Source organism: Rhinolophus ferrumequinum, chromosome 5 (assembly GCF_004115265.2).
Source record: "Rhinolophus ferrumequinum isolate MPI-CBG mRhiFer1 chromosome 5, mRhiFer1_v1.p, whole genome shotgun sequence".
NCBI classification, from domain to species: Eukaryota; Metazoa; Chordata; class Mammalia; order Chiroptera; family Rhinolophidae; genus Rhinolophus; species Rhinolophus ferrumequinum.
In genome coordinates this window covers 4,540,422-4,557,121 of record NC_046288.1, presented here as the reverse complement: position 1 = coordinate 4,557,121, position 16,700 = coordinate 4,540,422, and positions in this window count along the sequence as shown.

Below are 16,700 nucleotides of genomic sequence, written 5' to 3'. Positions count from 1 at the left end.
AAGAGCACCCAGCGTGGAGAACACCACAAAGGCTCCTGGAAGAAGTGACATCTGAGACCAAAGAGAAGAGTGACTCCAGAGGGAAGGGGATGGACAGTCATGAAAGATTAGAATTCTACATTGGAAATTTAATCTAAAACTCACGTGATAGTTTGAAAAGTTCATTTACTTTCAGAAATTTGATCTCTGACGTGTAGTCAGAAATGGAGGACAGGTTGTTTGTGCCAATTGACTAACTCTGAGTCCAAGTCACGGTGCCCAGCCTCCTAGGAAGAAGAGATTGTGTTACTCTTGGCTTTCTAGACTAATGCTGGAAGTGGGTTTCTGCACTCTGTCATGGGCAATGGACACACCTGACAATTACGTCCTTGCTGCGGAAGGCAGTGAGCAGGACAGGCCAGCTAAATTGGAGTAGGAGGGACAAACGTGGTTATGTTCACAGCACCTCTAGAGGAGAGGTGATGCAGACAGCTGGCACCAAGAACTGTGGCAGTGAGCAACCTAGCCTTTATCCCAGCCCTTCCTCATCCAGCTCCTACCCAGCTCCTTAGTTCACCCAAGTGCTTTGGAAAGCCAAAATGTTGAGGGTGCCAGTGTCCTGAATTTGTCTGAGAGATGTAGTCAGGCCACTGACAGGAGATTCCGGCTACCCCCTGTTCCCACTCGTCCTCCTGAAAGAAACAGACACATGGACACTTGTGGTCATCATTCCTTACAGTCACACCATCAATGAGCGCGCTGCACTGTGTGATTCCCTCCACCCACGTTGGTATGCGGTAGTTCATATTACCCACTCACTGGGTCACTGTGAGGAGTAAATGAAAGCACTTCCTTTATAAACTATAAACCTACGATGTCAACACAGATTACTTGTGCTATTTTATTATCATCAATCCACACTGAAAATCCCTTGAGGCAGGTGAGGCAGGCATTATTAACTGGCATTTTCAAGTTGAAGGAACACAGAGGACAGGGAAGAAAATGTATGAACTACAAAGAGCTGGGGATGCTTATCTCTATGGGAGAAAGGAAATAAGACAGTAGATTTCACAAACTCTTTCTAATCCAATAATTTCAAGTTTAAATAATATGGGTTTGATTTAACTTTATTTTTTTAAGTTTCTAAGAATTTTTCTGAGAGAATATCAGAAAGAAGTGTTTTTTGTTTTTGTTTTTGTTTCCCCCCCCCCTTCATTCTTCATCTTATAAACAGAAAATTTGGTATGGCTATCACTGAAAACAAAGCAGAACTAAAATCAAACTGCAGATTTTTTTTTTCCCAGTGAAGATCAACTTCCAATAAAAGGAAGAAAAAAAAAATTTGAGTGTGTGTTTGGGAGAAGCAGGTAGGCAGGTGTGGAGACCTTCCCGAGCAAAATGTCTGCTCGCCTGTCCCTGGCAGGCAAGCAGTTTCTGAACACCGGAGCAGCTTTGTGCCTGCCTGCTCTCAAGTGGCTCTGCCCTAACCCAACATCGATCCCCTCTGTGAAGTGTCTTTGTCATTTGCAGCTTTAAGTGCTGCGGTGGCTGCAGAATGATGTAGAGGGGCTGGCATGTTTGTGCGCCCAGGATTGCTACTATGGCTAGGATTCAGGGCTGCAGAGGGCCTTATCTTGATGAAAGGAGCCAGGGCCAGACACCATGAATGGTTTTGTCCTTTGTGTTAGCTACGGCACACTGGAGCATTTCTAGTCTGCTAGACTGTCAGCTAGTCAGAGTCACCGGGCTTTCTTAGGTGAGGTTCAGGGGAGAAGGATGGAGAGTAGATGGATTTTCATCAGGCCTATCTGAGCCAAGAGAGGGAAGGTCGCCCTGAAAGTAACCCTCATTCGAAAAGGACACTTCTGAAAATACCTATGCTGAAGAAGTAGAGCATGATTTTAGTGAGGATGGCCTAAGTCTGGGACTGTCCCGGTTTATGTCCTTGTCCTGGTGCACTTATGAATAGTGCTCCGTCCCACTCGTCAAAGTGTCACTCTAATTTTAGGTATGACACTGTGCCAAAGATGTTACAAATCGTGCAATAGCATCCTAACATTTACTGAGCAACTATTATGTGCCAACTATAACTCCAAATGCTTTAATCTTGCTTTAATCTTTAAATCAGCCCTACCATGCAGATATAATTCTTTCCATTTACGGATGAGGGCGCTGAAACTTAAAGTGGTTACATCACTTGCCTAGAGTCACCCAGTAGGCAAGTGGCAAAGTTAGGATTCAAACCCCGCGCTACTTCACTCCCACACCCAGGTTCTCACCACTGTGCAACAGTCCCAGCTGTTCTCAAGGTAGGATCTTGGTGTTTCAGTGAGTTCCCACCACGCAGCCTGAATGGCCGGCTGTAACTGTGACCTGTTGCTGGGTCGTTATAGGGTTCTAAGTGATGGCACTATCTGGGGTACATTGTCGTTCCAGTTTGTTGGCTGACTTTCCCAGGAAAAACCAGTTTCTCAGCCCGTGATGATGATTAAGTCTTCCCACCTAGTTTGGAAAGGGAAGACAGTGATCAGAAATAATTTGTCTTTGATGGTACGCCAGTGGTACGCCAGGCTAGACAACAAAATGCAAACCACTCTAACTTTGAGTAGTAAAGTGTTCTAAGTGATACCTTATATTTATATATTTATATTCCCCACAATGCCACAGAGCTGTGCCTTTTCAGAGTAGGTACCTATTGTGCATGACAATGTGTGAGTTTTTAATAATACCAGAGAATTATAAAAAAATAATAACTCTGTGGGTTGCCCATTTATTGTGAATTTTAAGCAACTGCAATGTAAGTAGGTCTTTAACTACATTAGAGAACTGGATTGGGAGAAGATAGCTTTGGGGCAAGAATTTTTTGGGTTTGGTGTTGGCCTTTGAATCTGACTTCAGTGAGGACATTTATTGCCATTAGGGATGGGCTTGAGGGGACTTTCACTTTCACTCGCATCAGAAAGACACTTGCTTAGAGGATCTCTAGTTGTGGCCCCTCAGTCCTTGGTGAGGTCTTGGTTCTTTGCACTTTGAGTTTTTAAGCTGAGTCTGCACCTGCCACAAAGAGGTTCTTGCCACTTTGGAGCCATCCATTCTCCTTCTGAAATTGAGATGGAGCATTCAGAGAGAAGAGTCACTGAAATGGTAAACTCAGACTTGACTTGCTGTCCACACCTTTTTTGCCACTTGAAATTATTTTTAAAGTCTTCACTATTTAGCTACAGTGACGTGTCTTGTCACTCCTGAGGTCTCCACCGTGGAGCCCAACCTCCCTCAGAACTTACAGCGGAGTCAGAGCCAAAGTGGCGAGGGGTTTCTCAGAGGAAACTACTGTGGCCTCCAAAATGGTGGCAAAAATCCACTGAGCATTTCAGGGCCATGTGCCCCCTAATCTGGGGAGCAAGGTGGAGGTGGGACTGGGGCACAAGAACCAAGAGTATGAGTTCAGTGAGAATAAAAGACCACACTTCTTCATATTTTTGATTACTGCTATTCAAGGAAAGAGGAATATTCATCTACATGAATATATAGAGGTTTTTGTTTTAGCTTTGGATTTTTAACATTACCTAAAAGAAATTTTATACCAAAAATTTGTGTAAGAATACATTTATGAACATAAGTAAAACACCACTTTAATGGCGGAAATGGTTTAAATGATAATTCTGTCTAAAAAAAAAAAAGCAACTTCCTTCTCTTGGTATCAAGATGGTCGATTAATTTACCTGTTAAAGCTAAAACTCTATCCGGATTCTTTTAAAGTTTATATCAAGGGCCTGATCCTTCAACTATTTTTTCCAGTCTCCCAAAAGGGTAGATGTTTTTCTTTAATACTTAATTATTTTACCCTCCATCAGTAATATAGATGGTATTCAAAATCTCCTAAGGTGTCTCTATAAAATTTCCTTTATATTTCTCCGTTTGAATTTTTTGTTTCTTCTCCACTCCTGAGTCTCTGAAAGTAGGACGTGCCCTCACAAACATCTGTATTTCTGACTCAAGCCAGACCTTTTGGAAATCTTGATTGTGGACAATTAGATTCCATACAACAAGAAACAAAAGGAAAACACATTTATTCCTTCTCCTACAGCTTATCAAGAGGACCTTGGACTGCAATTCTTTATCCAATCTGATTACTAAATTTAAAGGGCTGTCTTAAACAACAACAAAAACCCCTACCTACATTAGCAATTAACATTAACTCCTTTTTACAATCATTCCATTTTCCCTCCTGCTGTTCTCGGAAAATCTGAATTAAAAAGCCTGGTACTGCTCAAGGGCAATTAATAGCACTGAGATGACAAAAGATCTTAGAACAGCTGACAAAGTGGCCCTGGGAGGGAACTGGGCCCTGGCTCAAAGTCACGGTGGGAAGCGTGTGCCCCGTGCAGCATGTGCTTTATGCATGAAGAATGAAAAGATTTTCATCACCCAGGATAATGCAATTAAAAAGTACACCACCAGAACCCACCCCATGCCAACTTGTTCAAAATTGGGTATTAGACCCAGGGGCCGAATTGAAATTTGAAGCTGAAACATCTCCATCGGCAGGGAGGGTAGGGAGGGGTTTGGTCTGCTTCCTTGTGTAGACAGGTGCCTGTTATCAGAACGAAGGGACATATGTTCATTGCCCATGGTAAAAATGATTAGAGGACCAAGGATGGGTGGACACAGAGGGACGCGACTAATGTCAGAGGAGAAGCTAATTAAAAGCAGGATCTTAAGTCTTTCTTTCTCCTTTCCACTCAGTGTTTCTGCCTGTGCTGTGCACACACAATTTAACATGCATGGAGAAAGGAGAGTGACCATCTCTAATTGCCCGAAAATGACATAGTGTTTGTTGTCCCAAGTGCTGCTGTGCCCAGGTGGAAAGGGTTTTTCCCTGATTAGTGTGTTCACACAGACTCTGCTCTGGTCCACCGTACGGTTGGGAATTTTTTTCTCATCTTATTGAGATGAGCACAATACAGCCTGCTGATTACTGAAACAATGGCATAATTGTTTCAGACAATTGTTATGACCGTGGTTTGGCAAGAACACCGAGGAGAGGGAAAGGCCTTTCTCACTCACCAGAGCCCCACGAGATGAAGCAGTGAATAGGGTAAGCATGGCCACTGTCTGTCACGTGATTTTAAGTGCCTCCCCTCCCCCGCCAATCCAGCAATCTTGAAGCTATACTGCTTCTGTTGCTGGATACTCATTCTGTAATAGTTACACTTCTTATTCTGATTCCTGATGTGTTTCCTGCCCCCGGTGACTCCTAATAGCACACGCATTGCACTGGCAAGTGGAGCTAACCCAGTGAGCTCAAATCAGCAGGCATTGTGCTACAGTTGGCCATGAAAGATTCGCATTGACTTGTTCCCATGAAAGCTTCAATATAAAGGGACAATTTCACAGCACTTTTCTGTCCAATTACAAATTTTCTCTATGAAATATGTGGTTGGAAAAAGTAGAGGGACATGAAGAAGTTGGGGAAAATATATTCTGAAACACACGTGTACACACACACACACACACACACAAACTAAGGCAGCCAAAGAGATTTTGGCTACCGTAATAATGGTAGTTAAAATTTACTGAGGGCTGACTCTGTGCAAAGTATTATGCTAAGCCTTTGTGTCCGTGCTAGTTTTCAACATTCACAGTAAGGCTTTGATGGTGCCCATTTTACAAATGAGAAGCTTAAAGAGGTTAAAGACACATAGCTAGAAAGTGGCAGGGCTAGAATTCAAACTGGTCAGTCTGTCTTCGGACTTGATCTAAGTTCCTAAGACCCCAACCTGCATGTTCAATGTGCACAAAGAGAATTAAGATTCTTAACAACAGGATTATTTCCAGTTAACAAAACTAGATGAGAAATGGCAACTTCTACAATTTGTTATAAATGTGTTGTACAGCCAAACCAAATAACGGGCTCTCCTAACCAGTCACCATTTATGACTACACCTTCTTTTGTCTTATACAGAGCAGCAGCTATGAGACCTCTGGTTGACAATGGTTCACACATTTGAGGTTTCTCGGGAAAGACACAGAGTTATAGCCTGAAATCTAGAGCACAGGGAGGTAATTGTTTGCAGGATGCACAACTCAAAATGTGCTTGGGATGGTGGGGAGTGCAAGGAGACGATGGAAGAAGGAGGGTAAAGAGAAGTGTTTCTTAAAAGGTGTAATTCCATTGGGAAGAGTCTGTGTATCTGTATGAATGGTCGTCAGGCACAGAAAGAAAGGCCTCTCTAAAAGTGAAAACCTCACTCTGTTCAAAATGAATACTCTTCTTGTCTGTACTCTATTGGCAATTAATGATACGCCACCACATAACATCTCTTTACTACCGTCTTGCATTACTATCTTTAACTTTTATTGTTTAACTCCTCCCTGTATTATTAACCTGTCTTTCTAACTATATGGTAAGCTTTTGAGAGGAGAAAATGAAGTTTTACGTTGCTTTTAACCCCTGTAGACCTAACAGAAAACCTAACCCATATCTATCAGCTAATAAATATGCTTGCATTCATTCTTTCTTCTAGCTTAGGTAAAGAAATGAATTTAATCTAAGACATGTTAAAGGGGTTCACAGGAGAATAATAGAGCTTTCTCACTATAATTCTAGCGACTTCATACATGCGTCCATCCATCTATTGACCCATTTATTAAATGTTCCTACAATTATGCCAGCGAGAAGTGTATAAAGAAGAATAAATATGTGGTCATGTCTTTTAGGATCTCATAGCACCATAGGATGAAGGAGGGTCATGCCTGCTAACATTCAAGGAGGAAATGGAAATGTCTGAGGGTCTCACGTTGACGATAACCATGTCCCCACACACTTGTCTATTAACTCATTCATTCATCCAGTAAATATCTACGGAGTGTAACTGAGATTCATGTGTGAATAAGATAGATAAAGACCTTATACTCATGAAGCTTGTAATCTAGTGGGTGAGATAGACATTTATAAAATAATGCCTATAGTTAATTATAATTGAAATGAAGAAGCAGCACAATTTTATACAAAAGTATACAAAGTGGGATGGGGGTGGGAGTAGCTAACCTAGATTTGGCTAACAGTGGTGGTGACCAGCAAAGTATTTCCTATAGAAGTTTTATTGAAACTGAGATTCAAAGGCTGAGGGCGAAGGGAGAAAATGGTGGCAAATTCCAGGTTTAGCAGTTGGGTGGCCTTGAGTTGGAAAAAAGTTTGGCACAAAAGAGTAAATAAAATAACTCTAGTCAGTAGAACTAGTTGTGCCAGATGACTCTAAAGAGCAAAGCAGAGCCAGATCCTGCAGGAAGACATGGATATGGGCTTGAGTTGTTTTTGTTTTTCTTTCACTATCTAGCATCTAACCCTCTTTCTATTTAGGGACATCTCCCACCGTGCACGGCATCTGTGGTAGCCACAGCTATAGTCTCCTGCTATGGAGGATGAAGGAGAGAGATCCTTATTCTCCCATCCTCTGGTATCCCAGGCAGAGTCATGGGACCTATGTTCATCCAATCACTCATCCTTGATCACCTGGGTCTCTGAGTCTGGAACAAGAATGTTAAGTCAAAGGAAGAGTTTAGAATTCCTTCTTGGCAGTGGCATCCCATGGCAGTAAGCAGTAGCAGTAGAGCACTATCTGTTGCTCGGGTCCTTCTAGTCTATTCCTTCCATCTGGCCTCCAGAGCCCATTTTCCAAGCCGCCCAGGGATTCTATGAGCCTGATAGCATCTTCCAAAAATTTCCCTCTGTCTGGCTCTTCAGAACCAATTCCAGTTGCAACCCAGAATCGTGACTGGTGAACAGTGATAAAGAGATGGGTTAAATTAATGACAACAGAGGTTTCAAGAGTTCTATCCAAGGTGTAACAAAGATGAATTTTAATTTGAACATCACTAAAAGTCCTTTATAATTTTCAAACTACTCTCACATGACTCATTTGGTTTTCATAGCAACCAGAGAGTCAGATGCTATCATTTCTCTTTTTTTGCACCAGAAAAAGAATAGGGTTGGGAGAATTCAAGGAATTTTTTTTCCAACGTGAAACAGCTAATTACTGTCTGAACAAGTACCGGAGACCAAGTCTTTGATTTCTTGTACATTGCTCCTTCTATCACCCTATGCAGTGAGTGCCCTGGGACATGGAAAGCGAGAGAGCAGATCTTATGGCTTCTGTGTCAAAGAAATTGTTTAAGCCTTATACATGAACTCACCTACAAACTTGTGCTCATACACACCACCATTTATCTGAGATGTTAGACTCACATGAGGAAGAAGGTAGCGTTGCCAGAACACAGTCTGTCTGGAAATCCTTCTAAAGCACAAAGCTGCAGTTAGGACTTTACATTTGTGTAGCTGCAGAGACATGCACCCCCATTAGAGAAAAGTTCAAAGCTTGAAACCATAAGATGCCAAACGCTAACAAAAAAGATATATTAGCAAAATGATCAAGCGTGGTATTATATAGTCTGCTGGGAAGCAGCAAAGATTTAGAGTCAAATCATAAGCTTTCCCTTGAGATCTGGAGACAACACTTAACCTTGTAGGACCGTTATGTTTTCAACTCAGTATCCCATGGGAATTTCTTTGCACAAAGCCCAGTATAGAGCAGATACTCTGTTAGGTGTTCATTCCCTTCCTTTGTTTTCAGAGGCATTAGAGGGCAAGCAGGTATTTGTCCCCTAGATTGATAGAGGTCAGAGAGGATCTTAGCACAGAAAGCCATGGTTCCAACCCAACCTATTAGGCAGGGGCTATGGAGAGAGACTGAGGGGCACCCAGATGGACAGGGGAGAAGGCAACACACTCTATTCCCCGCTACTCAAGGCCAGCCATGTTGCTGGGATTTTCTTTCTGATAATTTACCTGGAAATTCAATGACTTATTCAACTGTGAGAGGTGTCAGAAGAAATAAATTGCCATGACGCTTGAAACAAAACACAGAGAAATTATTTCATTATTTTATTTTTGTATTTTTTTCCTAAAACCAATCGATAAGATTTTTTTTTTCAGGGAAAGACACAAAAGAATTTTTTTTTAATAAATAAAAGAGTATTTCCTTTCTATGAAAACCAAATATTTTCTAAAGCAAATTTTATTTTCCCAACTATTTGACAAGAGCAAGCTGTACAATTCTGAAGGAGTTTAGTCATCTGTGCAGATTGACTTTGAAGTGTAAAATAAACCTTTACTTAGCAGAGGTCAGGACTGTGGCTTGAGAGATAATGACAGTTTTTATAGTATGTTGGTGACAGAATTTCTAAGGAGAGTGAATAAAGTGTTGTTCCAAGTCTGGGGAAAAAAATGACAACATGCTTATTAACAATTGACTGAATTGAGGAAAGCAAAAAATAAGTGTTTTAATTTGTTTGCTTAGACAGCATAAATTGTTCCATAAATATCAGTAAAATATATTTAACAAAAGGATGTACTTTCAGTAAGAATTAGAGCACTCAAAGGCCGCTACCTCCTTCCAAAATTGCCATGATGAAGTTGATCTAAAATCACTTAAAGGCTTCCGACAAGGAATGAAACAGCCAGGGAAGACTTTTGAATAACGGTGTTCAGACCTACCTCTCTAGCAGCAATAGAGAAGAGTCTGCAGTGGCTGACACACACATTCCAACTGGATGATATAGGGTCAGCAGCTACCGAAATGTTTAGTAGAATTGAAATTTTAGGCAAAATCAAGTACCCTGGGCCTTATTCCAGTATTTCACGATCTTGCCCTCAATCTAACTTTGTGTGCTACCAAGCAACTTCTGGATGCTACTCAAGTCCTGTCCCTCCTTGAAGCTTTCTGGGACTCCTCTGTTCTCCAGGCAGCTCTCTCTCTCCTGAATATAGAGGGCCCTGGCATAGTTGGCACTGTTGACTCACCATAGTCTTGTTGAGCCAGAATCCCTAAATCTTGAATTCCACTCTAGGCAACTTTCACTGCAGTTCATGGTGCCACTCAGGAAATGGTACACACAGGGGATGCCAGCTTCACACAGAGGTCCAGCTCATTTCTGGAGAGGTAAGCTTGGGGAATAAAATAGATAACTTCAGAATATTTTATCTGAATACTGAAGCCAGAATCAGCTCCCCCTCCTTGCTACCCTTTTTTCAGAGTCCACTTGACTCTGATCTTCCTGACCTTACAGCCATGGTGCCAAAGGAGTGAAAAAGAGACCCATTAAAGGAGGGAATTTTGATGAGACCAATGAAAGGACATGGTTTTGATGATTTGGCTCCTTTCACAAGCATTCAGCTCAAGGATTAAGCATCGCTCTTGTACTCTAGGGAGGAGGTGAACGTTTGATTTGGTTCCCGAATCGCCATATATGTTGTTTTGTGTCTTCAGGTGGTCTACAGAGAAGGTACACAGGCTACACTACATTTTATCCCTCAAGTTATGAAAACGTTGAAGTGTTATCCATCTGAAACAGTTTTTGGAATAAAGTGGAATGTTAAACGCAATAAAATGGTATTTAATATATAAAAAGTTGATGAAACATAAATTCTTGAAAGTTTTTTGTAGATTGTACAGACGTAACTTACTATATAATCATTAAAACAATTAGAGAAGTAGATAATAAATACTGAAAAGTCATAGAAGCTTAGTATAAATCATTATCTTTAGAAAACTTCAATATGTGTTATCTCTGGATTACAAACCGCATTCCTGCATAATGTATAAGCCTATACATTATATAGGCTTACTATATAATATACCACAATAGCACAAAATTTAAAATTTATCTATCATTATTATTTATTTTCATATTTTACAGGAGAGGTGATCTTTGTATCCTAAGGGTCTGGACATGTTACTTGGAAAAGACCAGTGTGGCCAAGGCCCATCAGACTGGCACTTCCAATTTAGGTGCAAATAGATTAACAGAATTTTTTTGTCAACAGGGATGTAGGAAATTAAAGAACATCATAGCTTTATTCTGGTAGTGTATTCCTTCATTCAGTTAAGATTATTGAAATATAATTTGAATACATACAACATAAGGCATACATTGTAAGTATTCAATAAGTTTACATATATAATAGATTATATATATTAATATATAATAGATAATATATATTAATATATATTTAATATATAAAATCTCCATTTACTCTGAAGCCATGTGACCTGGGCTTTCTTTGCTGGGAGGTTTTGGTTACTGATTCAATTTTTTATTCACCATTGGTCTGTTCAGATTTCCTATTTCCTCATAATTCAGTCTTGGCAGGTCGTATATTTCTAGGAATACATCCATTTCATCTAGGTGATCCAATTTGTTGGTGTATAATGTTCATACTACAACCTTTCTGTAGGGTTTTGTGTTAATACAGTTAGGAGTTGGGCTGGGTTTGAAAATTGTTGTTGCTCTAGTTATCTTCAGTGCACCAAAGCCCCAAATTCCTTTAGTAATGCCTTGTGTTTAGGGGATTGGCTAATTTACCAGAGGGTTTTTGTTTTGTTTTGTTTTTCTCAATGACTCTTCTCCACTGGACTTTGAGTTTTCCTTTTGTACTGGTCTCCAGAGAGGCTCTATCTCTTGTAGGAATCTCAGCTATAGATTACTTTCACTCAACACTTATTAGTGTGGTGCTGGATCATGGAGGAAGGCAGCATTCTCTGATGTTTTGATGAAGCCTCAGTACGAGGCAAGAATTGTGGATTTGGGTCTTGAGGGTGTGATGTTTATAAGAACCCTGCCCCTTTACTATCTATAGTCATGGGCCTAGCATTGACTTCTGCCACCGTCCCAGGATAGAGTTTAATTTGTTTTCTTCCCATCCCTCAGCTACAGTGGATTTTCACCAGTACCCTAAATTGACAATTTGTATTATTCTTCTCCCTGCAGATTAAGGCTTTTATTCCACAGGGGAAATAGAAGATGAATCTGGGTAGAGTTTCAGCACTGGCTATTACTCTTATCCAAGTCAGTTCAATGAGAGCTCTTAGGAACCTTATCTTCTCTACGGTGCCAGGTGATGTCCATGGAGGAAAGGACTGTAAATCCTAAGGTGCAAATCCCCTTATGTCTGTGACCCAGGGCCTCATGCTCACTTGTGGCCTTTAGTAACTTAAAAATTTTAAGCTGAATCTTTTAACTAACTTACATGGCATGCAGTGCTCTCTGCTCTTGGTAAGCAAGAGTTTGGGTCCTGTTTCTCCTTGCAGGCATTGGTCTCTCCCCATATTTAGGGTTATTTCTTTGTCCTGCCACGTCAGTTCTCTAATGGGTTCAAGAAAGATTATTTGTTTTCTGTTTAGTCAGTGTTTTTTTCCTTATTGTAAGGGTGGGAGCAATGATTTCTCCCGTTCCCTATATGTCTTAGCTGAAATCAGAAGGCCCATTTATAGATTTTTAATGCTAAACCAAACTTACATTCCTAGGAATAAAGCCATTTGGTCATAATGGTTATTCTTTTAATATATTGTTGAATTCATGTTGCAAATACTTTTTAAGGGAGCTCTTTAATATTTATGTTCATGAGGGATATTGTTTAGTAAATTTCTCTCCTTCAATGTCTTTGTCATGTTTTTGTGTCTGAAATATTCCAGTCTTTTAAAAGGAGTTGGGAGTAGTTACCTTGTATTTTGTTTCTGAAAGTGTTTGTGCAATACTTGCAGCATTCCTTACTTTAGAGTTTGATGGAACTCACTAGTAAAACAATCTGGGCCTCAATATACCTCTGTGGGGAGATTTTTTTTTTTAATTAGAAATCTAACTTCTTTAATAGATATAGGACAAGTCAATATTTCTGTTTCTTTTTAAATCAATTTTAGTAAGTGGTGTTTGTCAAATAATTTGTCTACGTCTAAATAATCAAATTTGCCATCATGTTATATTATTACCCTTATAATGGCTATAGGACCTGCAGTAAGGTTACTGTCTTCTTTAAACCCCACTATTTGCAATATCACTTTTATTCCTCTTTATTTCTTTATTAGCTCCATTAAGGAATTATTAATTTTGTTATATTTTATCATCACATTAATATAGCCATGCCTGCCTTATTTTACTTATGGTTTTCATGGTATATCTTTTCCCATCCTTTTAGTTTCAACCTTTTCTGTATCTTTATATCTAATATATATCTCATGCTAGCATATAGTTGGGGCTTGAATTTTTTAATTCATTCTGACAATCTCAACCTTTTCATTTGAGCATTTAGATAATTTGCTTTAAATGTAATAATAGCTGTCACTGGGGTTCATTTATATTTTTAGTAATTAATAAGGGATAACAATATATCCCAAACTTATCAACATCTATTTTATCAATATTATATCACTTAATACCTCTGCATTTATATCTCACACTTCTACTTCTGACTTTCCAATTCATATTTTACATCTAATTCTTCACATTTCACAGTTTATAAATATAACATAATATACCTACAACAGGATAATTCATTTACTCTTCAACCTTTGTGTTAATGCTGTCGTACTTTTACTTCTACCTACTGAATAAACCCTGCCTTACAATATAATTATATTCATTTAAGCCATCAGTTGTGATTTAGGATATTGTAACAGTCTTTTATATTTATCCATTCATTTACTAGTTTTGGTGGTTTTCAGTCTTTCCTCTATACCCAAATTTCCATGTGATATCATTTCCCTTAATGGATATAATAATATCCATTATTATTTTTTTATATTCAGTTATACCAGAATAAATTTGTTCAGATTTCATTTATCTGAAAATGTCTTTCTTTACAATCATTTGAAGGTTATTTTTTCTTGATATTGAATTCTGATTGACATTTGTTTTTTTATATTTTGTTTTTACCATTTTTAAAAACTTTGCTCCATTGTCTTCTGTCTTCTGGACTTGAGTGTTTCAGATGAGAGTAAGGCATAATTCATGTGTTTTTTTCCCCTTTGTATGTGAATTATTTATTTTTTTTATTTAGCTTATCTCCATATATTTGGGGTTTTTTTTTACTATGTTGGGCTTAGCGTGTTTTACTTTGCATTTATCTTGCTTATGGTTCACTGAGCTTCTTGAATGTATAAATTAATATTTATCATCATATTTGGGAACATTTGAGTGATTTTTTCCTTAAAATATTATCATTCTCTTTTCCTCTGGGACCTAAACTACATACAAATTAGATATTTTTATATTGTGCCACAGATTTTGAGGATCTTCATCTTTCTTCCACCTGTTTTTCTTTCCATTCTTCAGACTGGATGATTTCTGTCAATCTGTCTTCAGTCTGCTGATTATTCTTTCATTTCAATCTGCTATTAATTCCATCTGACAAATTTTCTAAATCTACGTTATTGTAATCCTTTGTTCAAGAATTTCCATTTATTTTTTTCTTCTTTTTTTTTTTCCGTTATTTTGCTGAGATTTCTTAACAATTCATTATTAAGACAATATTTGTCTTTAAGTTTTTGAACATATTTATTAGATATGCTTTGACGTTTTATATACTAACCCCAACATTTATATCTGCTTTTTTCTTGACTAATGGTCGCATTTTTCTGTGTTTTTTTTCATGACTAGTAATTTTCATTGTATTTTTAACAACATAAATGATACCTCTTAGAGTCTAAGGATTCTATTATCTTCCTTCTAGAAGGTGTTGCTTTTACTCTAGTAGGAAATTCAATTACTAATTAATCAAGTTGAACTTGTGTGGACTTGGTTTCATTTTAGACTTTTTTAGGGTATGTCTAGAGTACTCCTGACTCTGGGACATGGCAGTTCTAAAACAAGTGGCTTTTCTGGTATGTCAGCTGGCTGCCAAAGTGTTGTAAGGTTGGAACTTTTACTGAAATTCTACTCTGGCTGGGCAGGAACTCCAACATCTACTCGCACTGCTCACATTCAGTAACTCAATTCCACTTTTTACTCCATTGCTGATCTCCTAAGCCATTCATTTTCTCACCTTGTCATGCTCAGCCAAATCCTAAGGCAAAAACTTGTGGGGGAAGCACAATGAAGACTTCTGGGTTCTATTTTATTGTACAGCTGTCCTTTCCAATAGTCTCCCTCATAGAATTTAAATGTCTTAAACTTGATTTCTATTTCTGTTCAAGAAAATCATCAGCTTTGCTTGGATTTCAGCTCCCTATGGCACAGTGAGGAAATTCTCCCTGGGGAGACAGCTCTCATGATTGTAAGTTATCTTCTCACAGTGATAGCAGGTTTGTGATTTTTTTCCAGTCTTTGAAATAAATGCCTCATAACCCAAATAATTCTAGCACACATATGATACCATAAATAGTTATTACATATTATTGACTACATTCCTTATGTTAAACTTTACATTCCCATGACTGTTTCGTAACTACCCATTGGTAGTTCTTAATCCCTTCCTCTTTTCACACCGATTCCTCAAAACTTTCCCATCTCATAACCATCAAAATGTTCTCTGTATCTATGAGTTTAGTTCTGTTTTGTTTGTTTATTTTGTCTTTTAGATTTCACACATAACTGAAATAATATGGGTATTTGTCATTCTCTGTGTGACTTATGTCACTTAGCAAAGTATCCTCTAGGTTCATCCATGTTGTTGCAGATGGCAAGATTTCATTCTTTTTATGGGCTGAATAATATTCCATTGTATACGTGTACCACTTGTTCATTATCCATTCATCTACTGATGGGCACTTAGGTAATTTCCATATCTTGGCTGTTGTAAATAATGCTGCAATGAACATAAGGATGCAAATGATTTTTCAAAATAGTGTTTTGGATTCCTTCTGATAAATACTCAGGAGTCAGATTCCTGGGTCCTTCTTTGTTATAACCTGTATTTTAAAGTCTATTTTCTCGGGTATGCGAATTGCTACTCCAGATTTTTATGAGATGTTTGATGTTTGCTTCCATTTTCATGAAATATCTTTTTCTATCCCTTTCCTTTCAGTCTATATGTTTTTCAATCTGAAGTAAGACTCTTGTAGGCAGCATATGTAAGGATCTTGTTTTCTTATACATTCAGCCATGCTGTCTTTTGATTGGAGCATTTAATTCATTTATATTTAAAGTAATTGTTGATAGATATGTAGTTATTGCCATTTTATTATTCATATTTTTTATCTTTTTCTTTTCTTAAAGAAGTCTTTTTCTTAAAGAAGTTTAACATTTCTTATAATACTGTTTTGGTAGTGATGAACTACTTTAGCTTTTTCTTGTCTAGGAAGCTCTGTATCTGTCCTTCACTTTTAAATGATAGCTTTGCTGTGGTAGAGTAATCTTGGTTATAAATCCTTACTTTTCATCACTTTGAATATTTCTTTGCAATCTCTCTGACTTGTAAAGTTTCTGTTGAGAAATCAGCTGACAATCTTATGAGAGCTCCCTTAGAGGTAACTAACTGCTTTTCTCTTGCTGCTTTTAATATTTTGTCTTTGTCTTTAAACTTTGGCAATTTAATTATGATGTGTCTTGGTGTTGGCCTCTTTGGGTTCATCTTGATTGGGACTCTCTGCACTTCCTGAGCTTGTATGTTTATTTCCTTCACAAAATTAGAGAAGTTTTCCATCATTATTTCTTCAAATAGATTTTCAATTCATTGCTCTCTCTCTTCTCTTTTGGGTATGGTTGGTGTTGTCCAGAGGTCCCTTAAACTATCCTCATTGTTTGGATTCATTTTTTTCTTTTTGCTTTTCTGATTGGATGTTTTCTACTGTCTTATCTTCCAAATCACTGATTTGATCCTCTGCTTCATCTAATCTACTGTTGATTCCCTCTAATGTATTCTTCTTTCATTTATTGTAGTCTTCATT